Source organism: Perca flavescens, chromosome 12 (assembly GCF_004354835.1).
Source record: "Perca flavescens isolate YP-PL-M2 chromosome 12, PFLA_1.0, whole genome shotgun sequence".
Taxonomy (NCBI): Eukaryota; Metazoa; Chordata; class Actinopteri; order Perciformes; family Percidae; genus Perca; species Perca flavescens.
The window spans coordinates 17,828,458-17,853,971 of NC_041342.1; the positions used below are offsets into that span (position 1 = coordinate 17,828,458).

Here is a 25,514-nt window from a genome sequence, read left to right on the forward strand (position 1 = left end):
CTATAGGGGATCACTTGTAAGTTTCAGCTATAGCATCTTGTGAAAAGGTTCCCTAATACACTTATAGTCCAAAGAATTTCAGATATGGTCAAATGAAATGGTAAGAAACAAATAATACATGGGCATGTCCAACTGTTTTATTAAGAAGCCCTTAAATTACCGTAAGTAATGATCAGTTGGTTTCCCCCCGGCCTCCTATTCCTTTGATTTGTCAGCTCCCAGTGTGAAATGTTGTAATGTTTTATGCAGTTCTATATATAGTTAGTCAATAGATTTGAGAAGTTTCCCACAAACAGATGAGAAAAGTTTGTTTCTTGTTTGTTGCTTTATTGATACAAATCAACCTCTTGAAGGTGTTTATGCTCCATTGCCCCTCCACTCAATGAGGCTCTCCACAGGACATATCTCCTTCTCTCTGTTCGTCTCTTTTTTGCCATTACACACCAATCATACTGTTGGATTGCCATGGCAACTTGTCTTCGACAGAATGTCGGATGGGAAGCATCAAGTGGTTGAGTGCTAAGCCCACCTACCCACCTCATCTCAAAGAGGACGCTGTGGGGAACCAGGCAAGACCTAACGCTAACCCCCATCCTCTCCATTCTCCTCCCACATATCTGTCTCCCACTGAGTGCCCCACTTGTAGGAAATTAATCAATCGGCTATGCGTATGAGAAAAGGCCGAGGAGGGGGACAGAGGACTTTGTCTGTAGAAGATACCAAAAAAAGTAGCGTTACATAGGACCATTCAAATCTCAACCACTTTTTACCTTTTTATTTAATTTTATGACCTTTTTATTTATTCATTCAACAGGGAGAGTTTCCTTCTTGGATGACTGAAACCACAGGTGCTTGATGATGATGATGATGATGATGATGATGATGTGTATCAGTCAGAAGATTTTCCCCACAAACCAGGATTGCTAGAAAACAAAAGTAGCAGAAAAATGGACAAAAAGTTAACAATGGTTATCAAATTAACATGCAAAATCTGTGTGTACATAAAAATATTGTTGCAACAGGCTTTAAAATCCAGAAGGTAGATGGATTTACCTATTCAAAATTCTAATAAATCGTTACTTCTTTCTTTTAGTTCTTCCTTGAAATGTTGAGGTGGTGTTTTCTCCAGTTTTGAACCCTGATTAAGACCTGCAAAGGCAAAGGCTTTTTTATTTCAAAGGTAGCCTGTGGTGTTTTTGACCACTAGTAGTGCTATGGAGCAGTGCGAGTGCTCAAACGAGTGGGTTGCTGTTTTTGTACGTGCGTGGACATGCAGGTAATAAAATGCACATTAAACCCACCTGTTTCACGCTATTCTGCTGATCAACAGTTGCATGCAAATAAATGTAGCAATTCACCGTCAAAGGCAGTGAAGGTGAGGGACTGCTAGCTAATAGGTTTATAAATGCAGACAATGCAGGATTTTGAATATACATCTAGACAATGCAGGATTTTGAATATACATCTAGAAGATATAAGGTACTACTACGTGTAAAGTTCGGTATGTTGTTTAAAGAAAAGGACATGTTTTCAAGTAAAATGAATTGCCATACTGGCATTAGCCTCTGCAGTTTACAGTACATAGGCTTTTTTGGCTGAGACAGCGACATTTTTCTCACACTAGTTTCCCCCAATTGTGATGATAAATTATGATATTGGCCAATAATATAGCGATTGGACTTCTTGCAACTGTGAGTGAAGTTATTTGCATGGCGAAGTAGTGATCTCTTGTCAATTTTGGTCAAGTTTGCCCTCGCTACCCTCCATCATTCTGCTTGTATTTGGTGTTGACCTGTTTTACAAGACATTCTGCGTTCAGCATCATTGGTGTTTTTAAATATTTAAGGTCTTGTGTTTAACATTTTAACATTAACAAATCCCTACCAACATTAATTTTGATGAATTAACATAATTACCACAACAAAGAGTTCACCGCCAAGACGATTGGCAGAGTTAACCGGCCTTTCCTCTACATTTTGTGTGCTATACTCAGTTAAAATTTCACAGTAGGTCTGCTGGATTGCTTTATGGCACAAACAAATAAGGCGGAAGAAGCAGAGGAGGGCTGCTGATCTTCCAGCACAGAAGGAGCTAATGTTTTCTCACAATGGCAGATGGTGAGATGAGCAAAAATGCGGATGGAAAATTCTCAAGTCTCAGTCACCCATTTTTTGCTCTTAAAAACAAATGCATGTGGAAAAATGCCAGTCAGTTGAAGGGATGCAGCATGGTTTGTGGGAAATGTGTCCTTGATTTTATGAGGCACGATACCAACCAACTGAATATCACTACCATGTGAGATGAGTTGCTTTGAATATAATGTCATTTAGTCACTTTCTTTGAAACAAAACATCAGGCAAAATAGTACAGTATATTTCTTCCATTTGCAAATACACTGGTGACTGGTCATGCTAACCAGGTTACTGTAAGTTCTTTACAGTAATTTGAGAATGTTATACAGTATTGGGGTTAATATGTAACACATAGAGACTTTAATGATGTTTAAAGGGTCTTTCAGAGGTTTTCTTCTGAAGCCATCAGTATCAGTATGACAGGATAGGGCCTGAACCTCCACTTTGTTCCTGACAAGTCTGTTCAAAAGCTTTTGACTTCTTTTAATGTGCAGCTGGCAGTGTGACTTATCAGAGCATGCTGATATAATTGCAGGTTGTCAGAGAAAAGAGAAGAGCAGCTCAACAAAATGTTCTGTAATGGATGACACATGTCGTCACAAGGTCTTTTCACCAGTGTGGGAGAGAAGAATGACAAATCACGCTTCAGAAAACTCAAGGGGAGATTTGAATGCGTATGAGAAGAGTGTTTACTGTATTTATTGTTAGTTTCCATGGTCGAGCATTTTCACTGTTGGCAGTCTAAGCAACAGTGGTGCATAAAGACAGATAAAGGAGAACCAATGTTTACTTGTCAGTTATAATTTGTGTAACTACTAAACGAAGATATACAAATCATCACTTATTGAGACATTATGCACAGTACTACACAGGACTACTTATTTTCTTAGACTTTAGCCTAGTTCCCAACCTTTTTAGCTTGTGACCTCTTAAAAATGGTTGCATATGTCTACCAGTTAGTAATCAGAATCAACATTTGGCCTAGTAAGTGTATATACAAACAAGGAACTTGACTCCATTTTTTTGTTACTCTGAATGTACTTTCAAAGAAACAGACATAACAGCTAAAAACAAGGACAACAAACCTGAACAAGGTAAACATGAACATTTGACTATTATGTACAGATATACAGTAGATATGTGTCAAAAAGTATCTATGTACATAACACAACAACACAATGCCTTTTGTAGACAAAACAATAGTACAATGGTGCAGAGTGCAAAGGGTGCTGGAATAAATATGAGATTATTAATGTAACAGGTTGTTATATATACATGAAGTAGTTGGATTTGGCAGTATATACAGTGTGCTTGTATTCATATTGACAGTAATGATATTTACATGATATTGTGTTTAACTGTACAAATATATAATTTACAGGTAGGCCTAGTGAAGTACAATGGATGTTTGGTGTTACAGTTGTGACCAGTTTTCCTGTTTTGTTTGAATATTTTTTTAACGTGAAAATACTTAAAATTATCCAGTGATTAACAACAAAAAAGCAGATGATTAGAGAAAAGTCTAAACAAAACATCACTTGGTGTAGCAGAAATGTTTTTTTTTTCCTATCCTGCTAATAATCTCAACCTGTGACCACCTGCGAGGGTCCCAATAGACTACACTGGTAAATCTCAAACAAAAGTTAGCCTATTTGCTACCTTACATGGCTCTCTAACATTCATTTTGAAACCACTCACCATAAGCTTTTAAATTTCACCACATTAATCTTTCGTTAGAAAAGCTCTTTGTTTTTTCAAGTTGATTAAAAACATAGACCTGTAGTTTTTACAAACCAAAATACATAAACTACAACATGAGGCACTAATTGGCTCTAGGTTCTGCTTCTCTACACTGTTGTTATTGTAAACATTTCGTGGACCATCAAAGAGATCAGTGGGGTTATGGTTGATTCTTTCACTGATAGTCCATGAAATACTGACGTGGGAACACACACAAGTTCAGCACATAAGACACACCTGTTTGTTTTATATCATTGTTTTCTCTGTTGTGGTTTATGTGTAGGTTTTAGGTTGAAGAACACTTGAGAGTGTTAAAGAGAAAAAATATAATAAATCCTATTTTCAGCAAACAAAAAGAGACAAACGCAAAAGCAGGACACTGATATGCAAATGGTTGTAACATCAAGAATCAGAGCAATATTCAGCAGACATTAAAACTGGATATCAAACCCATTACATAGCTCTAATTTTATATTCAGCATGGCTCTGTTTATTCTTAAACAGGGTGGTATTGATGTCTTTGCTTTCACCACTATGACTTTTATTTCTTAGTTATTGCCTCGCTAATGAGGGCAGGCAATAGCATTATAAACCCTTCCAAATGGTTTTTCACAGGTTGTGTCTAAACGTAATGGTTTGTTTGGCACATTGTGCATCTCCTGCACACATTAAAGTTGAGGGAGGGACAATTACAGGGAAGTCCCACCTCAAGTCACTAAATAATTTTGCTACAGTAAATGCACATTTACCTAGATGACATTCGCTGTGAGTAAATCTGAACCATGTTCCTGCTGCAAGGTGTGGTAATTCATCAATTTTTTCATGTATTTTTGTCAAGATTAACTTAATTACCACTGACAATTATAAACATTTAGTCACAATATCTTCAGACTTCAGTCAAACAGAAGTATGTATGAACAAAGATCTTCCACAGTGATCACTATACAGTTGCTCGGTAAGTTGCCATGTGTGACATACTTGTAGTAATCACTGTCATTTGGCTTTAGCCAACTAATTATAAGGCGAGTGGAAGCCAGCTGCATGACCTCAGGGATTTGTTCAAGCAGCTGGAGCTTTCAATACGCTACAATGACCGTTTGGTCTTTTTCCGTTGACAGAGATCTGATGAATCTCCTGAGACTTCATCACAGAATTATAACTTAATGCTACTAGTAGGTGATCCCAAAATGGATGCATCTGGTGACCCACTGTCTTTGTTTCTTTTAATGTTATGAGGCTAACATTTGTAGTTTGGAGTAAATTATCTTAAATGGACTGCCGGATGAAATGTAACTACTTTGATGATCTCTTACCTTTTCATGTTATGCCATCATTAGCTCAAAAATGTAATTTACCCAATAGTCTGGTTTATGACCAAATACCTGCAAAACTAATGACATTCTAATCCGCCTCAGCTGCACTTTGTGTTTAGCAAATGCATGCTAACACGCTTAACTAAGGTAGTAAACGTTATCTGCTAAACATCAGAATGCTAGCATTTTCATTGTGAGCATTTTAGCACACTGACGTGAGCATAGGCGCCGATACTGTGGGTGCTCCAGAAAATACTGAGCACCCTTATGTGCCAGACTGCCAGTACGCTACATTCATTAAAAATTAAACATTGCAGTTGGTGATAAGTGGAGCGTCTGTGATTGGTGTTGCTGTCATTCCCCTGCTCCATATCCTATCCATCAATCACATCGTCTCTTTGATTCTTAATTTCCCATGAAACTGATTGCGTTTACGTGTGAGTTTAACTTTTCATCTCCAATCCTATCTGTATTTGTGACAAGTGGCGCTGTCCTGAGTTGAAAGATAGCCTATTTTACGGCTTTAATATCGAGTTAACAGGCGTGTGTGTTCGTGTCGGCCGCTGTCCATTTCCTAAGGTTCTGATATGCAAAACATTTTACTATTTTTTGATTATTTGGCTTAAAAAATACTGCTGTGGGGGCGGCCTCTAGCTCACCCAGTAAGAGCGTGCGCCCCACGTTGGCTGAGTCCTGTACAGTGGCGCGGGTTCGAATCTGACCTGTTGCCCTTTGCTGCGTGTCCTCCCCCATCTCTCTCCCACTTTCCTGTCTATCCACTGTCACTATCTAATAAAGGGAAAAAGCCCCAAAAAATATAAAAAAAAAAAAAATAATACTGCTGTGCCTAATGCCTCATTTCCACTGCATATAGACCCTACAGCACGGCACAGCTCGACTCACCTGGAACCAGTTGTGAAAAGTACCTGGGAGCTGATACTTTTATTGGAAGCATTGAAGTTCTAAGCAAGCGTAAGCTGACACTAAAAGGTGGAGTTAAAACACCGCAGACCACTGATTGGTCACTGGAATCATCACTTGCTTGACACGGGACATTGTGCACAAACCCTGTATTTTTAAATAGACAAGCTACCAGTAATAGAAACTGCAATTTATATATTCACATTTTAAAAGATGTCAGCCTGCAAAACTAGTCTGTGGTCAACTGACGTAGTGAGTGAGATTAGTATGTACCAAAAAGCACATTAAAGATCAGCCAATTTTGCCAGTAAGCAAAGCAGAAGTCAGTTTTCTGGGTTGGTTATGGCAGGGGCATCTTTGGAAATCTAATTTAACCTTTTAGAAAAAGGTTGGATATTGAGTGATGTGCAGGGTAAAAGGCACCGCATTATTAAACTGCATTTACTCAGTAACCATAATTATGTTGGTGGCAGCAGGTAGGAATGCTGAAAGATTGTTTGTTTATTTAAAGCAAACACTGCTGGTTACTTTGTGGGTGTAGCTGAAAAAATGTAACTTTCAATGTGACACCATTATGGGTTTCTCTCAAAACGCATTCAACATGCACACTGTGATAAAGTGATGACATTTGTAGTGCATGTTTATGTGTATTTGGTTTTATTTGTGCAGGAATGACACAATGCCACCAAATGCAGAGGGTCTACTAAGAGAAGAGGTCAAATACATTATTTTTCAACATGAAAAATTCTGTAACTGGCTGTTTAGAGTCAAATGGTGTACTGCTTTATTGTGTGTTTGTGATGCACTTTGTTAAAAAGGATTTTACAAAGTATGGTAACACTTTACAGTACAAAACAAATGTGAGTAGTTACTAAGGAACAACCTGTTAGTCAATGAATTGTTAATGAGTTAATAATAATAATAATAATAATAATAATAATCATTTTTTTTTCAAAACTTTTATTACAGACTCAAGGTCCAAATCACCCACAACAATACATAAATACATATCAATAAACGCACATGCATACACACCTACCTACACATTTAATAAATATAAAAACAAACAAATTTAAAAAGAAAATTATTGTTCTACCAGGAGACAATTATACCAATGTTTCCACATACGGGATTGGTAGCGTGTAGTGCTTAGACGTATGTCAGTTAAGCCCATTATTATTTCATTTTGTGACCCATCAAGCCGACACATGAATTCAAACATTAGGTTTCTTAAAACAGCATGAAAGGTATTCACTCTTGCAACCACAAACATTTCACTTGCACTACACCATCTTGGTTTTGTGAGTAATATTCTCATTGCATCATTATAAGCTACTTTCAATTTTAAAAGACTTGCCTTTTCATAGTTTGACCACAAGTGCGCAGTATACAACGGTGTGCAATATGCTTTGAACAGAGATATCTTTACACCAGCCGTACATGCCCTAAATTTACGTAAGAGACTATTGGCTTGTGTATACATCATGCAACATTGCCTGTAAATATCTTCATCATCTGTCATTTTATCAGTGATAAAATGACCAAGGTATTTCACCCTCTCACAGACACTAAGCGTATTATTAGCCAATTTAAAATCAGGGAAATTCAAACCTTTATCATCTTTAGTTCTACTGATCATGACAACACTCTTTTTGGCGTTATATTTAATATCATGTTCCACACCATATACCGAACAGATTGTAAGAAGCTGATGTAATCCAGCACTACTTGGGCTAAAAATCACAAGGTCGTCAGCATACATAATATGGTTCACTACTGAATTACCAATCATGCACCCAGTATTACAGGCTCTCAACTGCCTGGACAGATCATCCATATAAAGATTAAAAAGAGCCGGTGACAAAATACTCACTTGTCTGACTCCATTACCAACCCCAAAAAACGCTGACACACTATTGCCCCACTTCACTTGCATAGTCTGGTGAGCATACCAGTAAGCTAAAATTCTCACAATATACTTGGGCACCCCTCTTTGCCTTAATTTGTTAAATAATTTATCATGATTTATGCGGTCAAATGCTTTAGAAGCATCAATAAAACACATAAGAACTGATGAGTTTTTATCTCTATATTTGTTCACAATTTCCTTTAGAGCATATATACACAAGTCAGTGCCATGTTTAGCTTTAAACCCAAACTGGTTGTCTGTGGTGTTAATAAATTCATTTAATCTGTCCAACAGAATTTTTTCTAGTACCTTTGATAATATGCTTGCTAAAGCTATAAGCCTATAGTTATCTAAACTGCCGATCTTCCCAGCTTTGTCCTTAATAACTGGAACTAAAAGAACAGCCAACATTAAGTCTGGCAATACACCATGTATCATAAAAACAGTAAAGCAAATGGCGAGCAAGGGAGCTATTCTTATACTGGCATTTTTAAGATGCTCAGCAGAAATACCATCCAATCCACTAGCTTTGTTATTAGAAAGCTTATGTATGGCTTGGTGTACCTCATGTGACATAATCACCATTGATTCCAGCAAAGTATTGCTCTCAATATGTTCTACTTTATACAAATCAGTATGAATACAGTTGAATAGTGCTGTCGCCATAACTCAACAATTTCCTCTGGTCTGGAGATGCCTTCAACAGTGCACGGTAAAGATGTCTTGCAGTTATTAAGAGCTCTCACCTCTTTCCAGAAATCATTAACATTGCTAACTATGAGTGTCTTTGCCATGGAATCAGCCCTCATGGCCTGCTCATTTTTGCGTATAAAGCGAATGGCATACTTATATCTTGCATTAGTGAGCTTCTTATACTCAAACACAGGACCCTGTCGAGGCCTACCAGCAATAGCCCATGATTTAGTGGCTTCCCGTGCCTCCGTATGATATCCAGACACATACTCCTTCCAGCCAGGCTTGTTGTTATGGTTATTATTTTTTTTTTATATTTATAATAGGGTTTACAGCCTTCATACAGAGAATGAACTATGTCAGAATACATGGAGCATATATCTCTCCTATGCTTCTCATCCTCGCAGTTAATATCCTTACAAAAGATCGCATCTAGAGGTAGTTGGATATTACCCAATAACTTGTGTGTATGTGCATAGTAGGCAGAAAAGTCTTCCTCTTTGAGTGTATAGACACCTTTTTCACATCTGGACAGCACAGGTATGTGTTCAGCATTTATCACCATAGCAAGAGGTATATGATCTGACGTTGTTATCCCATACAAAATGCTCATACATCCCACTGAGGCATGTGCATCAGCTGTGCTGATACAGTGGTCCAGCCATGATGTAGTATGCCAGTCCTCGCTAATGTAAGTATAACTGTCTGTAGGCAACAATTCTCTGCTTGCCAATATTAAATTATTATCTTCACAGAATTGATTTATATGTTTGGCAAACAATGACTTCCTATCTGAAAAATCCGCATTCATATCTCCAATGACATAAACGCAAGAGGTATTACTGTTTTGAATAAAGGAACTAATAAAGGCAAGCCTATTTAAATATTCATCCTCATTCTGACAGCATTCATATGGTGTATACACATTTAAGATATACAACTCCTTGTTATTACAGACAAAACGCAGGGCTATACACCAATCTACATCAAGCCTAACCACATTTATTGTTGAGTCTAGCTTTTTATTCCAATAATAATAATAATAATAATAATAATAATAATAATAAGTGATACGAGGAATATTCAGTTGAGTTACAAGAGAACACCTGACAACATCAAAAACATTTTTTGCTTTCTTTTGCTGAGTATGAGAAATTCCAGAATGTGTTGTGTGACGTTGACCGATACTAGCAGAGTCTTATACGCTGTAACCATGGTAGCATGAAAGAGAACGGATGTGCTGCTGTAAAACAGAGAAAAGGTAATTTTATCTTTCTTTTTTAGGCTTTTCCCAAACACAATACAGTCAGTATCAAAGGCTACACATCGCTATGGACACTATTGTTTGTTTAGATTCTTGTTCTCGGAAGTCAGTCCCTTGCGGGCAATTATGGAACCCACTGCAGTTCTAGGCAAGGCCTGCCCTTCGAAGCAACCCGATTGGTTGAGGTTAGGCATTGACCTTGAGTAGTTAAGGTTAGAATAGCCAATTGGTCAGGGGATAGGACCTGAGCGAGCATGGATGCCTGGCTAATCGTAGCGCGCAGATGCTATTGAAGGGCGGGTCTTGCCTAGAACTGCAGTGGGTTCCATAATAACCAAACCTCGCGCCACTACACCATAATTAAGCAGTTAGTTCAGATACAAACGTATTAGGTTGGCGCCTGACAAGATGGATTTTTGTGATATGTGATGAATTAAGCTGCCGTGCAAGGTAAACAGTGATCACCTTATCAGACAAACTATTGTCTAGTCTTAGTAATTAGCATTACTAAGGATTAAGTAAGTCATTAATGACTCGTTGATTATCAAGTCGTTCCTCAGCAACTTCTCACATTTTTATTAACTGTATTGCAAGTGTTACCCAAAGTATAAATTGAGATATCATTTTAAATAATGTATTTAGTGTTGCATCCACAATGCTTGTCGCTGGCATGTCTGTCTTAGATAAATTCACAAATCTTTGAGAATAACAGCAGTTTTAAATAGCACACGATCTGACTCCCACACATCAGAGAAATCAAGGAATAAAACATCCCTGTTGTCATGGAGACCAAAAGAGTCTAGAGTGCTTTATATATACAGTATTTGTTGGTTGTGTGGAGAATTGAGATGTCAGTTTCTTCTTTTTAGGTCTGACAGGAAACGAGAAATGTTTAAATACTCTGTAAGCACGAAGCAGAAGTTGTTGTCTCACATTGACACATCCAGAGGAAATTAGGTTTTAGGAAGAAAAAAATTCACATTAACACGTTGGGAACTAAAACTGAGAAGTTTCACTCCCTTCAAATGTGCAGGAAAACAAACATAAAGGAGCATGAAAATAAATCTCTGATGCCTGGGAGTTTTCAGAGGTAAAAAATTTCATATTTATTCCCCACATGCGTAAGATACTGTGTGTGATGGTACAAAATGACTATTAAGGTGCAAGGAAAATAAATTAGCTTGAGGTTGCACAGCCTATTACTGCAAGTGTGTTTTCTGTAGAAAGCACACAAGGGAATTAAGGTACTGATGTCAAGTCAGCTGCCCTCCAGACTGTGGCAAAAAAAAAAAAAAAACGAGCCATAGATCACTTCTGCGGTGTTTCACTGCAATGATAGATATTAGGAGAAAAAAACAAAAGGTTACCAAGCTGATTTATTTCAAACAAAGGCCCCAGTATTAGTGCTAATAAGTGATGACGTCACCAGTGAGCTCGATGAAATCAGAAAATGGTTTTATTTTCTGTGTTTGTGACGACTTCTCGCTGAACTGCTCAAAACAAAAGGTATGCAGAAAGGGTTAAACAGATAACCTACTCCACAAATGGCATACAGGGACACACAGCTGCTTAACTAAACTGTTAAAGGTTGAAGACAGCAGTTTAGTTGTAGGACAAAACATTCAATCAACTCAGAAGAACATGAAACCATAAAAAAGAGTTAGACCAAAGGTGTTGTAAATAGTCTAATTAGCCAAGGCAAACGATTACTGCCTACACATAACTGGGTTATATTAGTTGAATTAAAGTTAAACATTAGAGCAAGTATAATCCAGTTAACCTAAACTACAGCACTTCAATCTAAACATGCTGTGGCATGTAAAACACATATTGATAATTATGCACATCAGAGTGACAGCAAAGTGAAACCAACACAATCCTTGGATTCATTCATTTTTAAATGTTGTCAACATAACAAAACAACAAAATCCTCACTGTATGTCTCTTGTGTTTTATATTTTATGTCACTAATGACATGTTTTCTGGTTTCTATCATACATCCCTTTGGAAATACACCAAATAAACTGGTGTTGGGGAAATCAAGTTGCTGAGAACCTTGTGAACACTTTCATCAAATTATTGCATTTTTTTCTGTTTAATTCACAGTGATTGGGCCGTTACTTTAATCAAGCTATTACTAACTGGGCTAAACGTTAAATCCATGTAAAGTGGACAGCACAGGAGAAGCAGCTATTATGGACTGGATTTTTTTATACAGTCTATGCTAAAAACTAAGTATTACCAAGCTTACCAATCATTTCTGTATTAATCACAATATTTGCAGGCACTGGTGCATACCGGCAAATATAAATGCACACACATCCAAACATTTACTGAATTTCAAATTTTCTCTGTAGTTGCTGCTGGAAAAAGTTGTTTATTTGGCACATAGCTACAACAAACAAGACAACAGTTACATAATTTATCATAATACATCACACATTTGATATCAGCCTATTTCACAAACAAAAGCCATTACACTATTACACAGCACACATGAGAAGTTCCTTACATACACGCAAATACACAAACACACACACACGTTTGTTTTGGATTGTTGAAGAGAAGACATGCCGTGCAACTCCAAAGCTTATGATACAAACAAGCATGAAATGTTAACAGCCTGTGACGGGCACCGAGTCTGGTGAGTTGAGACAGAGAACAAGTTTAAAAAAAACAACAACAACAGGGTTCTGGTTTATACAGCATGTAAAAAATAATGTAAAGTTCAAGAGCAGAAAGAAAATGCTGACTATGTAAGGTATTAATACTGTAATGCGTGTGTTTCTTTGAAGAGCACATACAGTAATAATATTTCTAGAGGGAAACAGCATTTTCAAATACTATACAGTATGTCCACAGAGGATTCAAAGAGTCCTGGACTTACAGTATCTGCTTAATCATGTTAATCCAAATCCTTGACAGGAAGTTAGATAGACAGCGAAATAAAGTCACAAAGGTAGTGAAAATATAAATAAGTCCTGTAAAAATATAAATGTTAAATTCAGGGTAAACAAGTAAAAAATGAGTGAACAAGGGAGTGATTTTGGACAGCCTACATTAGTCATTGTTACTTCTATAGCCCAATATCACACATTGGCCTTAAGGGGCTTATGGCATGCATGGGCTACAAAAATTAAGGTTATGTATCCTTATGTTATGTTATGTTTATGTATCCTTCACCCATGTATGTTCTATGTGACATCTATTATTTAATCTACACCAAGCGATATCAGAGATGACTTTGGGTTACATCTCTAGGCACCTGATTATATATTGTAATATATATTTTATTAGCTCCCTGGGTACAGTTATTGTCACGTTTTGCTTGTATCTGTGCATTTATGTATGATCAGAGAAAATATTTCCTTTACTTACATGTAGCACATAAACCATGCACTGAGTCTGGTATTGTTATTATTTATGTACAGAAGTGTATGTGGGTATGTCTAACTGTAAATACAAAACAGATACTGCATTTAAAAAAAAAAAAAAATAAAAAAAAAAAGTTTAATCTGAACAGAGGTGTGTTGGTGAACTCTGTGGTTCCCAGTTTACTTTACATGTATTTTCACAGCATACATGTAGTTAATTAAATCTTAAACTTGGACTTAATGAACCCATGCTGTGCTCACAATGTGGTGCTTCTATTTTAGTAACAGACAGGGCACTTGGGAATATATCATTAGGTCACAATATCTCCTTGCAGTGAGTTCACCCAAGCAGGGGTGTTTGACTGGGGGGAGGCGGGAGGGGACTGAGTACCCAGGGGCCTCATGTGATGCTAGAATGAATAGCCGTGGATGTGGGAAGGGGTCCATAGAGAATACCTTTTTACAGGGCCCAGAATTTTGTGCTAAGCCCCTGCAAAAACCCTACAAAACATGTTTAATTTGCAGTCAAAGTATGTATTTTCTTGCAAATGTTAATGAGTAAATGGAGCATCCCTCCAAAGGTATTTTACTTTCAAATGATGGGGAAAGGTTTTGTATAATTTCCTAAATGTGGTTTAGTTTTGTGAATAAATAGGTACATCATGGTGCACCTCTGTTATTTCCACACATGGACAAACATCAAAAGAATTTTTCCCATTGCTGTTCTGTAACTTAACACCATGTAAATACATATTGTTGTGGCCTGATCTTAGTAAATGGGCCAATATTTAGGGGTAAACACTGTGTATGTGGGCTTTGTGCAGCACTGCAGCTTCTCCATGTGTGTGTGAAGATACAGCACTTTGATGAGGACTTGTTAAATGAATGCTGGCATTGCTGGCTGCAGTTAGACAGAGATATAGCATCACAAACAATACAGCCATGTATTACATCTCAAAGGGTTTCTCCTTCAACATGAAATAATACAGATAAAGAACAGTGAGTTAAATTGTGTTTTTTTAAAACAATTCAAACACTTGTTTTCTTTAACTTCTAGTCAGTTACTTTTGCTCCTTCAACATGTTACTATTGAATACTATCCTGAATAAACCTTTTGCATTGTAGACAATTTAGCTGTCTCTTGATTTCGTACTACATACAATTTGTATACAGTGCGTATTACATTGTAATTGTAAGAGTATACCATTTCTGCAGTTGGTATACATAAAAAATCAACACACTTTACAATTTTGTACAAACAGGAAATGAGCGGCATTAATACCAAATTAAACGTTTTTCTAATTAATGAATACTTACTTTTTGTTTTCCTTGATTTTTCTGTAGCTGTCTCATCACCATCCACAATTTATTTGAATATTTAGCAGGTGTGAGCAACTCCTTCATTTCCTTTGTCTATAAAACGATCAAACAAAACAGGTCTTTGTATTTGACTTTTCTGAGTATGCTTAAAGGTAAAGAAAACTTGATTTCCATCTGTATGTAGATTTAAACAATTATGACAAATTATCTACCTCAAAACCGCACACAACAACACATCCATGAGTCCTCGGCTTCTATGGCAATACACAAATATGGCACAAGGAAATTCACGCTGCACACAAATATTTTTTTTTTTTGTCACTTTGAATAGGATCCTTGGAGGTTTTATGGTGAAACATAAGTGCACATGTTTTTCCTGTAATGGTTCTTGAACTGTTTACACTTACTTAGAAGTCACATTTTCTCAACACTGATTAGTTAAAAAAAATTCCCAGGGTGCCAACCTTAAAAAAATAAATTAATAAAAAAAAAAGAACAAGGAAATAAAGATGATAAACTTTAAGTTAAAACATTGGAGCAACTAAAACAATTGATGACAATTGTACCATTGCAGCTAGATAGATAACTAGCAAAGCTAGTTGCCTATAGCACCTATAGCAATTGACAGATGATAGAGGCTGATAAATACGGGCTGTACAAAAGAAGTGGACGTAGCCACTGTGACACAATAGGACGCCACCCTTTGGTTTGTGGACTACCGTTTGGACACGTCGAGTTTGGCAGTTTGTACTAGAGGGTGCAGCTACTGCTAAGCTAAATGCTGGGTTACCAGCAAATGCTAGCACTAGCTAGATAACTTGGTAAGCATAGTGCATCCAATGCTGAACAAGACATTTTTGTCACCGAAAAACAAGGTCACACAGCTATTTAAATGTACACAGTGCCATGAATATGCATTGCATAATTGTATTTGCCTGAAATTACTTCAGCTCAGCTCACCAGAAATGATAATAACTGCAGCAGGTTTGTGAGGTGAAAGGCAAAATCAATGTCTATGCAGCACACTGTGGCAATCAAAGCACATTTCTACCTCAGCCATTCAATCATAACTCCTTATTGTCAGATTGCCATGGCAACTTGAAGCTCTATGTGTGTTTGTGCACGCGGGTGTGAGTGTGAGGGACAGAAAAAGGCCAGAAATATCCGACACGACTGGCCTTCATCATTTCAGCAGGCCAGTCTTTCAGTGACACAGAGTAGTGGAGAGCCGGAAGAAAATATAACTTCTTTGTATTTTCCTCTTTGCACAGAGATGCATTTATTACAAAAATGAAAAACAAAGTTAATTTTATTCAAAGATTGTTACTTTGGAGAGTTGAGGTTTTGATCTAGAGCCACAGCCATTCCTGTCTTAACCATCTGCTGTGCTCTGAGGGCCGGGCTGCTGTCATCACAATGTGCCCCTGCTGCCCTCCTGTCCCTCCTGCATGCACGCACACACGCACGCAAGCGCACACACACTTTTCTTCTTTCCTAGCTTTTCCTCTCCTCTTGTTGTCTATCCAGCTGGTGGTTTTCAGTGAACATTGTCAGATACTAAGATCCCTGGTGCGGAGGAGAGGAGTGAGAAGTGAGGAGAAGAGGATGAATGGATGAATAAAAGATGACAGACTAGCTACACTATCACCCTATTCTGTTTTCCAATGAAATAAAAAATATTGTGATGCAGATGCACATGAAATGAAGTGTTCTGAAAGAGAGATAGAGTCAAAGGATAGATATATATATAGATAGATAGAGATAGATATATATATAGATAGATAGAGATATATATATATATATATACACACACACACACACACACACACACACACAGTATATATGTGTGTGCATAAAAATACTTCAAAAGATTCTTCAAAGGACCCTTGGAGCAAGAGAGCATAAAAACTGTAATGACTTTTTTGTTGGATTTTGGCATCTTTGGTGCTTAGTGGCCATTGTGATTTTTTTTTTTAAAAAATCAAGTCCAAAGAAATAATACTCTACTGTATGTGTCACACTGCTTTTTATGCTCATCATCACCCAGTTCTTCTTTGTTTTATTCCTAACAAACAACTGTTGGTTGGAGCTTAAAACGTTCCCTGGAAAGACCTCTACAACAACAAATGTGATTTTATGAATTACTGACAATTTGATAGGTTTGCATTTTCATCTACAGATAAATACATCATTTTACTTTTGTTCAGGCTTCTAATTTTTTCTCAGTTACCAGCGGCGTCTTGTCATTGGCCAGCTCAGTAGCTGTCTTCAGCAAAGGATATAGCGTCGCTGACTTCTCAGTAGTCTTAATTTGACCCTTACCCTGCATCATACATGAAAACACTAGATGAAAACTTAAGGATCCCCAAAGTTACCCTGTCCTGAGGGGGGCATGAATGTGTGTACTAAATTTCATAGCAATCCATCTGAAAGCTGTCAATACATTTCCCCTCAAAACAATAAATGTGATGCTCATGGTTGCGCTAGAGGAAAAGTCAGGGGATCACCTGTATTAGGATACATCCTCTGGGGATCATGAATGTGTGAACTAAATTTCCAAGCAATCTATCCAATAGTTGTCAAGATATTTCAGTCTGGACCAAAGTGGTGACAAATCATTTGCCACAAGTAATTAAATCTTCTGCTTAAACTACAAAACCTTCTGTTCACATGCATGCATCCTCTTCTCTGGCAATCACACAATTTGCACACAAGTTTTGGAGGCCATCTTTGTGTAAACACCACGACCTCCCCACATATACTCCCCTCGGAATAAAAGTGAAAGTAAGTGTGCTTTTCCCTGCCCTGAGGTCCACCACATTTCATCCCCATAGTTCAACATGGAGCGCACTGTTGTAATTAGCAGGGTTAATATCCTGGGCAGCATCTCTAAATTAAATCTCTAACTCCATGGCGATGAGGCTGAGTGATGCACCTGTTCATGGTAATTACAGATGCAGCCTGGGAGTGTGCTGGTAATGAGTTAGGAGAGTCAAGGTTGAATCACTTTAAAGGCACGTCCCACCACTCTGCAACTAATGTTTTTTTTTTTCGTCTACATGAAAATTGAAGTTACCTACTGGGAAATTAAGCTTGGAACAGACCCACTGGATGTTTTCCAAAGCTACAATAATGACAACAGTTGTCCTAAAGCTGCAGAACGACGTCCAGGCTAGTATTGGGTTTGTAGGGGCAGCAATGCTGGTCAGTTGGTCAGTCAGTCCACTTTGGTCCAGCCTGAAATATTTCCATTGGATGGATTGCCATGACAATGTTAGAGGCATTTGTAGGCCCCAGAGGACGAAACCCAATGACTTTGGTGATCCCTTAAGATTTCATTTACAGTGAGAAAAATAAGTATTTGAACACCCTGCTATTTTGCAAGTTCTCCCACTTGGAAATCATGGAGGGGTCTGAAATTGTCATCGTAGGTGCATGTCCACTGTGTAAGACATAACCTAAAAAAAAAAATCCAGAAATCACAATGTATGATTTTTTAACTATTTATTTGTATGATACAGCTGCAAATAAGTATTTGAACACCTGTCTATCAGCTAAAATTCTGACCCTCAAAGACCTGTTAGTCTGCCTTTAAAATGTCCGCCTCCACTCCATTTATTATCCTAAATTAGATGCACCTGTTTGAGGTCGTTAGCTGCATAAAGACACCTGTCCACCCCATACAATCAGTAAGAATCCAACTACTAACATGGCCAAGACCAAAGAGCTGTCCAAAGAGACACTAGAGACAAAATTGTACACCTCCACAAGGCTGGAAAGGGCTATGGGGAAATTGCCAAGCAGCTTGGTGAAAAAAGGTCCACTGTTGGAGCAATCATTAGAAAATGGAAGAAGCTAAACATGACTGTCAATCTCCCTCGGACTGGGGCTCCATGCAAGATCTCACCTCGTGGGGTCTCAATGATCCTAAGAAAGGTGAGAAATCAGCCCAGGACTACACGGGAGGAGCTGGTCAATGACCTGAAAAGAGCTGGGACCACCGTTTCCAAGGTTACTGTTGGTAATACACTAAGATGTCATGGTTTGAAATCATGCATGGCACGGAAGGTTCCCCTGCTTAAACCAGCACATGTCAAGGCCCGTCTTAAGTTTACCAATGACCATTTGGATGATCCAGAGGAGTCATGGGAGAAAGTCATGTGGTCAGATGAGACCAAAATAGAACTTTTTGGTCATAATTCCACTAACCGTGTTTGGAGGAAGAAGAATGATGAGTACCATCCCAAGAACACCATCCCTACTGTGAAGCATGGGGGTGGTAGCATCATGCTTTGGGGGTGTTTTTCTGCACATGGGACAGGGCGACTGCACTGTATTAAGGAGAGGATGACCGGGGCCATGTATTGCGAGATTTTGGGGAACAACCTCCTTCCCTCAGTAAGACCATTGAAGATGGGTCGAGGCTGGGTCTTCCAACATGACAATGACCTGAAGTACACAGCCAGGATAACCAAGGAGTGGCTCTGTAAGAAGCATATCAAGGTTCTGGCGTGGCCTAGCCAGTCTCCAGACCTAAACCCAATAGAGAATCTTTGGAGGGAGCTCAAACTGAGAGAGAAGATCTGTGTGGAGGAGTGGGCCAAAATCCCTCCTGCAGTGTGTGCAAACCTGGTGAAAAACTACAGGAAACGTTTGACCTCTGTAATTGCAAACAAAGGCTACTGTACCAAATATTAACATTGATTTTCTCAGGTGTTCAAATACTTATTTGCAGCTGTATCATACAAATAAATAGTTAAAAAATCATACATTGTGATTTCTGGATTTTTTTTTTTAGATTATGTCTCTCACAGTGGACATGCACCTACAATGACAATTTCAGACCCATCGATGATTTCTAAGTGGGAGAACTAGCAAAATAGCAGGGTGTTCAAATACTTATTTTCCTCACTATAGCTCCAGCAGCTGGTTAAATTGTGCACTTATTAGGTGAAACACTTACTAGATATATTGGCACAAAAGTTTGCATAGACATGGTTCCCAGATTATGTATCCTGAGGACTTTGGGGATCCCATGACTTTTCCTCTAATTGCTTGCAATATTGAAAAGATTCATCAGAGCTTCTGATGTGACAACAACAAACAAAAAAGCAAACACTAAGTGGTTAAAATATGTTGATAGGTGAAGACAACACGTTTCTAACTCAGTGCTGTTTCTTTGGCAACTGATGGATAATACGGAAAGTGGAGGGAAAATAGGGGGCAAACATACAAGCTCACCTGTACTAGAGCACATAATCTGAAGAAGCAACACATACACACAGAAATTATGTCAAGATATAGTATAGTCGGCCATAAGTAAAAAGGAAATAGGAAATCAAAGCAAAATAAAAAAATGTGTCAAAAACAAAAACAGATAAAGTTTGTCATTGACAAAAAAATTCCATTAGACTTATAGAGCAGAACTTGGTGATCTCCACTCTGATTCAAGTTTAATTGTTTGTATAGCCCAGAGTTTTAATTATGTGACTGATGAATGTCCATACTCCGATAAGTGGGGATGAATAGTCCCTAGTTTCCTGGTTAGGTGATCTGTCCACTTTTAGGATAGAAAAACTTCAGTTTAGAGAAAGAGTGATAAAGGAATTTATACTACTTTTAGGTGTGATTTAATTTAAGCACTACCGGATCCATCTGATACAATGTGGAAGATCACACTTAGGCTAATCAAAAGTAAAATAAAACTAACAGTAAAAAAACCATTCTTGCTTATCATATATATATATATATATATATATATATATATATATATATATATATATATATATATATATATATATATATATATATATATATATATATATATATATACATACTTTTAATGAAAACAGATCTAAGACGTGCAGGAAAAACATCATGAGATCGGGCAATCAAACACGCAAATTACAATTAAAATGGCATGAAATCTAGTGACAAATTAAGGATGCGAGCCGCTGTACCAGCTGAACTAAATGTTCCTCCCAGGGCACAATTAAAAATGTTCTAATTTGTATAATTTTGTCCTAAAAGGAGGCCATGGTCCTTCATTTGTCAGCAGAGACTTGAAATTCTGAATGAGGGGTTTGAAAGATTATCGGCTGTCGTAACAAGTATCTACACTTTTTGAAACGTGATTTGCCTCGACAGCTTTTATTGTTAGCTTTGCAGTCAGTCTTATTGATGCCATGAAGGGTACTCAGTTTAAATTTAAATTTCACTTGTTGTGTTTTGACATTCTCCCAGTATTTGAATGAATGCCATTACACCATAAAGCCTCTCTGTAGCCCTGAAGTCCTCTCCTATGTATTCTGCACTCTCAGATCTCCTCAGACAATTGTCTCCAGCCCTTTAAGCCTTGATCTCTGTGTAAGCATGTGCTTAGGCAAGATGGCCTTCTGCACTAATTGAAGTCAATGACACAGGCTGCAGGGGCGCGTGAACAAACTGCGTCTCCATGGAAACATGCTGGCAAGTGTGTCCACTGAGGAGCCTGCAGGGCTACATTGGAATTGCTGTGTACACCAATCTGAAGCCAATCACCAAGAGGAGGAGGGGGAGGAAATCAGCCAGGGACACAGAGAGGGACTTTTAACTGTGATAAGTTATCCAGGGCGCTGCGCAGCGGCTTTAGGTTGACACTTGGTCTATTTATTCTTTTGTCTCAGCCAAGTGCTGCTATGCCTCAGCGTATGTGGAACAAGACATCAAGACATCCCAACATGCGAGGGACCCATAATTAATATCAAATATGGCATGTATAGGAGAAAGAGAAAAACAATCAGGAGAGAATAGCCTGAAAAACTGACAGAGTGGCACATTTTGTAGCAAATGTGGCAAAAGCTTCGATGAACACTGAGTAGACAAACAGAAAACTTCTTCCAAGTCTTGTAGCAAGTCTTTTTAGGAACTAACTAAGCAGACAAATGTTGTTGCCATTGTTCACAAACCGCACTAAAACATGCATACACTTTATGATAATTTGACTTTTATATCCATGACCATCACACAAGAAGAATTTTCTTGGGTTGTAATAAATACACCCACACCTTGTGATCACTCCTGTACATGTGAAGCACAATGTGCTTATTTAGCTTCACATTCAATAAATAATGATAAAAAGAGATGGACTGGTCTAGTGAAATACAGAAAAAAAATAAAAAATTATTCACCCTAATACTGTAAATCAAGCACGGATGGACCTGATGCATTAATGCCCAAATATTCTCCCACCTTCCCCATTTTCAACTTGACAGCCACTAAACCGAAACAAATCCAGCTCTAACAAGTTCAAACTTAAAAAAAAAAAAATACAGTTATCACATGTTTAATATTATGCCAATGTCATGAAATGCTGCAAAGAAAAAGTGATCAAAACAGGAGGATTTTTTTTATGTAGCGTCTGTTAAAGACTTTTTAAGTTGAGACAAGTTTGCCAAAGCAGTTAAAATACTCACATTAAGGTAGTAAGTTAAAGTTAGAATAACAGCATTGCAGATGGTGAATGCCAACGTTTTTCAGCTTCTCTCCTGCCTGTTGTGCAGTGACACTGATCCCACACAAAGACACATATGCTGTGGCCTCCGCACTGCACTGCATCCCAAAAGATCTGCCCTGTACTGTATGCACAAATGTGTTCACTCACTGTATGTCAGCTTTTCATTTGTATGAGAATTCATGAATTCATTTTGTCTTATGTTACTTTAAAAATAACATCTCTGATCTTTTGAGATGTTGTGGGCGGAGGTTGCTCTAACTGAGTTACCATGGAAACAGTGGCCATCAAGCTACCATTTCACTTTCTACATCTAGATAGAAGAAAGGGTGTAATGAACATTTACCCACCCCCACCCTGCTCTTTTCCATCTATATGTGATTTAAGATGGTGGGGATTTGTGGGTGGATTAATGCTTGATTGGATAAGGGGAATAAATATGGCTCAGCTGCACATACGTCACTCATACAAGTACTGTATATAAAGACACATATATACAAAGATCCCTCTCTCCTGTATATCATCATGAGTCTGCTTCAGTTAATGATCACCCTGCTGGATCTGTATCCCCAGCCTTCTGTAACTCTTCCACATGCATCATAACAACTCCGACACGGCTGGCTGAGAGGCTGCAGGGTTTTATCTACATAAACAAAAACTCCAGACACGATGAATCATAAAGAGCCAGGGGGGATACAAACATCCCTACTTCATATGATACATGCAGCAAAGAAAAGACGTAGTAGTAGCTGGTCACATTGCTCTGAAAATACTGCAGTAATGATACTTCCGTCAACGACAACTGCAAGAGAAATGCAGAAATGAGGTCACCATTACTGACTCACATCTTGCATCAGTGGTGGAAAGTAACTAAACAGACGTACAGTACTCAAGTATTGCACTACAATTTTCAGTTATTGGTATTTCAATTTTATGCTACTTTGTACTTCTACTCCACTACATTTCAGAGGAAAAATACTGAACGTTTTACTCCATTATATTTATTTTACAGCTGGAGGTTAGCTTTTACATTCTTGCAAGCTTTTACATTAAAAAAACATAAGGTTATTATATATAACGTGTAATATTATATATAATGTGTAGCTTAAGAATCGACCGGTGGTTTCCAATCTTTTTGGCTTGTGACCACTTACAAAAAGAAGTGTCTAATTGGGGCTTCTTGTCCTGTTTCAGATGTCAATTAGTTGTTAGCAGTCATCTTAACCTGTTAGATGGTTTCATTTAAATAAGTGCTCAAAGGCCAGAGAGGTAAAATTATCCAATATTTTAAAAAAAAATAAAAAAAGCAAAGAAAAAGAGGATCAGATTTCATTTGTGACCCTTTGGGGGGGCAGTGTCTATTAAGTTGGATGTCACTGGATTGAGCTACCTAATCTTTTGTAAAGTAAAGCTAGCTTCACCTCGACCAGCTCCAACAGTAAAATGCATCAGTATTAATCTAATATGTATGTTGTTGTGTTTACATCTTGTTTCTGTGGCCAAACATAATCAGTTATCTCAGTACAGGATCTGAATACTTCTTCCACTCCTGTCCCTCATAATCAGAGCTGAGCAGAGCTTTAAGTTGGTTGAATGAAAGACTTTTTAAAAGAACAGAAAAGAAAGAAAGCTTTCATGCTTGTTTGAATGCATGTACTTATGTCCAGTACCATGAACAAGCATGAGGCAAAAAGGAAAAACTGTATTCTGAAGAAAAAGAGAGAGTAAAGCATAGATAAAATAATAAATAAAGGAAGGGGAGTCCAGTAGAGAAAACTAGATCTGCTGCCGTGTGGGGAAAGTCTCTGACAGGCCTGCAGCTTGTTGTGATGGCGTGTCCCGGTGCAGAAACAGCTGAAACCGTCAGGGTGAAACTATGTTTGACAGGAGCAAACCGTCTAAGAGGGGCCAACACGACCTGCCATTACCACTACAGGGGGGCTGCAAAGCCTGAGGTGAGAAATAGTTGAGAGAAAACACACACACACACACACACACACACACACACACACACACACACACACACACACACACACACACACACACACACACACACACACACACACACACACACACACACACACACACACACACACACACACACACAGATGGAGGTACACTGAAAAACACACCAGGATGCCTGTGCGGGTATACCCACACACACATTCATGCATACACTGCAGGGACACAGTGGCAAGTTCATATCAGTGCTGCTGTGCCCTCTGCACACAGAGAGGCTGCCAACTCACTCTGACCCATCTTTATTCAGTTATGATAATGCAGTGTCACGCAGGTACAGATTAGGTTACGGTGTCTGAAGGGAAAGCTTAAATAGGATGAGAGCTCTCAAACCGGGAATGTTACTTTGGAGAAGGTGCTGTCTGCTGTGATTTGGAGATGCTTAAGACTACAGTACTAGGTTATATGTAAGAGTCATACAGAACTGCATCTTTGGGTTCTAATCTGCGCCATGAAATGATCAACTTCTTCTCTGGGGACTACCAACGTTAAACTTCACAACCACACTCCTGCTCTCCCTCTGACAGATTAGATAGAAACTCAGCCAAAGGCGGGAGTCTGGCACAACCACTTCCGATTGGCCAAAGTTTCCGTTAACCCTTTCCTTGACTGGGTTAATTTACAGGTGCGTAGCATCGGCGTCAGCCACACAGGACATTAAACCTGTTTCAAGCCCTTTGAACCTTAATTGTTTGTAAAAGTTCGCAAACTTTTACTTGAAGCACTAATATTAATAAAAAGGGTATTAAATCGTCAATGTAACACAGACAAATGCAATGTGACTGACACTTTGCAGTCTTTGATTCTCCGTGGAAAAACATTGCAAAATGTCTTACATCCTTTGTTTGAACAGCAGGAGACATTGACAAGCTGCAAGGCGCCGATAAAAGTGTTTCTCTTTTTTTGTTATTGGAAAAAGGAAGTTTTCAGAGGTTTCACAAGTACCGTACATTTCAGTGTAACTGTCAGATACACAATATCCAGAACTGAATAGGGGAGAGGTTAAGGCATGTTTTTCATCATATTACAATATAGTGTGCGAGTGGGTGCACTTATGTGTTATGGGAAAGAGTCGTGGAGGGAGGAAGGAGAAGTGGATGTGACATGATTTACAATGAGATCATTAACCTTGAGAAACAGAATCGCCTTTGCAACAAAAACACTATATCTGAGAGAGACACCTTGCAAGAACAATACCTTGTGCACACACACACACGATACACTAGTGATTCCTCAGAAAAACACAAGCAGGCGAGGAGGAAGGAAGCAAGCGTGTGCATACACATTCGCAATGTGATTCTTAAAATAAGACATTAGCTCTGTCCCAAATACTACAC

General features: G+C 38.2%; 1 protein-coding gene across 4 annotated transcripts in view; it reads right to left on the reverse strand.

The window, feature by feature from the left end:
* Nucleotides 1–817: 817 nt before the first annotated feature.
* The window catches only part of LOC114564985 (FYVE and coiled-coil domain-containing protein 1), a 48,930-nt gene continuing 24,233 nt past the window's right edge, over nt 818–25,514 (reverse strand). Inside the window, exons 19-20 of one of the 4 annotated variants that reach the window (XR_003693871.1) lie at nt 14,664–14,759; nt 12,332–12,613 (exon numbers count right to left, since the gene is read on the reverse strand). The gene's annotated coding sequence lies outside the window, so the exon portion shown is untranslated. Of the gene's footprint in view, nt 924–12,331; nt 14,760–25,514 lie in introns of those variants that run through there. The other 3 variants (XR_003693870.1, XM_028592735.1, XM_028592734.1) reach the window with 3 other exon arrangements.